Raw genomic sequence first — 3,401 nt, forward strand, 5'->3', positions numbered from 1 at the left:
TATCCACAGTCCCTCACCAAGGACAGCGTGTGAGGATCCTGGTCTGTCATCCCCTGTCCTCAGTCCCTCATATAGAATGGCGCGTAAACTTCCTGTTTTGTTATCCCCTATCCACAGTCCCTCACCAAGGACGTCGTGTGGGGATCCTGGTCTGTCATCCCCCGTCCTCAGTCCCTCGTATAGAATGGCGCGTAAACTTCCTGTTTTGTTATCCCCTATCCACAGTCCCTCACCAAGGACAGCGTGTGAGGATCCTGGTCTGTCATCCCCTGTCCTCAGTCCCTCATATAGAATGGTGCGTAAACTTCCTGTTTTGTTATCCCCTATCCACAGTCCCTTACGAGGGACGATGCAAGAGGATCCTTTTCTTTCATCCCCTGACGTCAGTCCTTCACCATCAACACACCGTGAAAATCCAACTTTGTCATCCCCTGACTTCCGTTTCCGGATGGAGACTGAAAAGGACAAAGAAGAGGAACCAACACCTTCAACATCTGGTGGAACGACAGCAAGAGCGAGTTCCAGACACGTGTGGTTTAGACCTCGCTACGTTTTAAGTGACTCTGATTAGATTGGGATCCGTAAAAACTGAAGACCTATTTGGGAAGTCACATTAGGACATCATCATTTCTCTGTTTTTTGGGGTTTTTTAAAATTAAAGCCAATGGGTTTCTAGCAAGCCCGTGGAAGCCTTACGTAGCGCCTTGCACCGGGGCTGTTCTTTATCCCGCTGCTAGATGTAGCATTTTAGATGGTGAGGATCCTGGCAGGTCTGAGGAAGCCTTAGGTAGCGCCTTGCACCGGAGGTTTCTTCATCTTTGCGATTTCTTCTCAACTCCCCCATGTTTCAGGGTGAAATAGCGGTTCTTCCCCACGCTGTGCTCTCCGATATAGTAAATTGTTCTATCCTGTTCCTCCACTAATCCAGTCTCCAAGTTTTTAATCTTTCAGGTTTTAGCTGCTCATCGCTGGATCCTTTCGTCGTCGTCCATGTGGTTCCTGTCCTTCTGGACCCCTTGTTTTTCACGCTGCTCGTACGTTTTTCCACATTCACATGATACTGCTTGCCTCCTGCTGGTGGTGGGGACCATCAGCTTTACTAAATAAAAGTAGAAATAGAAATTCACTATTAGTAATTTAGAAACTGTTCAACCATGTAGAGTTAAAGTTTACATTAAGTAAGGAATGCTTGCCTGACAACATGTTGTATTAGAAACCAAATTAAAGCATCAGGACAATAAGAAATTAGAAGACAAAGGAGAACATAGACAGAATTTATGATTGAAGGATTTAATTAAAAGTTTTTATTCAGAGAGACACTAGAGAACAGGATCGGAGGAAAGGAAATGGAGAGCATGTGGAGTAAAGTTTTATGTAGATAAACTATTAATCTCATGAAACAAATAGTTTATATGGCTAACAGCATGTTCATGTGTTGCAACACAGCAAAATCACAGAAGATGAATAGACATTAAAAAAATACCAAACTAGTCTCTGGTTCGGGTTCAGACTTCTCAGATCTCTGATTCTCTGGTCGTCCCAGGTTGGATCTCCTCCGCCTGTAATCCTCCACCTTCAGCACCACCAGTCAGGTGGAGGAAGATAAGAGAACCCAGTTGACTAAAAAAAGTAAGAACATTTATATCTACACAACATGATTAATCATTTCAAATATAGCTGCGGAGAGCTGAACTGAAAGTTAGAAACTGTCTGCTGTCCATGCATATTTTCCTCCTTCACTTTATCTTCTCTCTTTATTTCATTTCTCTGTGAACTCATGTGATGACTGGAGTTGACCAACAATTAAAGCAGAAGACCTGCTCCACCTGCTGATCTACTGGTTGTAACAGCTTGTGGGAAAGGTGAGGACATGATGATGACTTTGATCAGAAAATCTCTTTCAATAATCTGTCATTTAGACAGAGATTAAGGAATGTGTGTCTGATCATGTGATGACTCCCCAGCATCACTGGACCAATCAGGCGAGAGAAGACAGAGAGGACTGAGGACTGAAACGAAAATACTCTGCCTGCCAAAAAAGGTAGACGATCCAGTGGCCCCAGGTTTACACACCATCTGTTGGTACTAAATACATTTTTTACAACCTTAACTTTTCTATAGTTGAGATTATTTTCTTAATTATTCAAGAATTGAAACCTTGGTTTTGCTTCCTGTTAGATCATATAAGCAAATAAAAGAAACAAATTTTAATGTGCAAAAAGTTGATTTACAGTGAGCAACGCTACAACACTTTTATACATACAGTGCAGTAAACAATTCTCATTAAATTCCCCCCCGTTGTGACAGGTTTGAGGCAGACCGACCGCTGGGGAGATGGACCTCACCTGACACCATTACTCTGGATGTAACAGGTAGGTGAGCAGAAACTGAAGCTGCTGAGACATCTCAGAAAAGTTTCAGCATTTAATAACGTGCGTTGGACTTTGCGTTTCTCAAGTTTGTTCTTCTGTTTCCTTAGCTCGACTCTGCTGTCAAAACATCAATGACTCGAGAAGCGGACAGCGAGATTTCTGGTGCCTGGCTGGAGACGAGATTCTGATTATTCAAGAGCCAAAACAAAATGTCAGAATAAATAGTTAGAAGGCAGATTTGTTTTCTATTTGTTGTTGTTTTTATTATTAATGCTCCACAACACAAAATGTATCACTGCTGTAACTCTTGAGTTTAATAAAATGTTCTTCTTTCAATCTGTTATTTCTGAAGTCTTTCTTTTTTTTACCATAATCATTTGTGGAAACATTATATATTAAAGGAACGCCCACATTTTTAATAGAACTTCATGACTGATCAAAGCACAAACTGGAGAACAGGATTAAAAGAAATGTATTTGTTTTAGTAAGTGTTAATTAATTTGTAGTTACATCAATACAAAATTCACATCTTAAAAACTAACACAAGCCAGTCACACTGAAGAAGTATCCTGATGTTGACCTTCGACCCTTAGCTTCAACTGATTCACTGAAAGGTTGGGTAGAAATGTTACCCAGAGAACGCTCTTTTTCCTTCGTGGAGTCATAACCCATAAAACAAACTGGAAGAACTGGAAGCTAAACCAGTTGGTGGATCATGTCGGTCAACTCCAAGGAGCAAAAACCGATCGCCTTTAAAGCTTCACAGCTCTGACTCTTACTTCTGAAAACCTTTCCTCCAGTTTGAGCCGAGACTGTGGAGAGTTTTTTTCGCGGCCTGCTGCTTCTTCAGTTGCTGTTAACCAGAGTGACACACAGGAAACGTGAGCAGAGAGAGACGGCACCAGTCAGGACGGCTTTCACCAGCAACACCTTCCAGTTGCCCGGCATGAAGACATGAGACGGACATTACTGACAAAATAATTTATTACAATAAGAGTTTGGCTGAAATATTTTTGCAATGACTGAGAA

General features: G+C 41.7%; 1 long non-coding RNA gene across 1 annotated transcript; it reads left to right on the plus strand.

Moving 5' to 3' along the window:
• Positions 1-1,611: 1,611 nt before the first annotated feature.
• On the plus strand, positions 1,612-2,904 carry LOC116726843 (uncharacterized). Its single transcript, XR_004340694.1, has 4 exons — positions 1,612-1,862; positions 1,965-2,041; positions 2,308-2,376; positions 2,480-2,904. It is a non-coding gene; the product is annotated as an uncharacterized LOC116726843 (long non-coding RNA).
• The last annotated feature ends 497 nt before the right edge of the window (positions 2,905-3,401 follow it).

Source organism: Xiphophorus hellerii, chromosome 10 (assembly GCF_003331165.1).
Source record: "Xiphophorus hellerii strain 12219 chromosome 10, Xiphophorus_hellerii-4.1, whole genome shotgun sequence".
Lineage (NCBI taxonomy): Eukaryota > Metazoa > Chordata > Actinopteri > Cyprinodontiformes > Poeciliidae > Xiphophorus > Xiphophorus hellerii.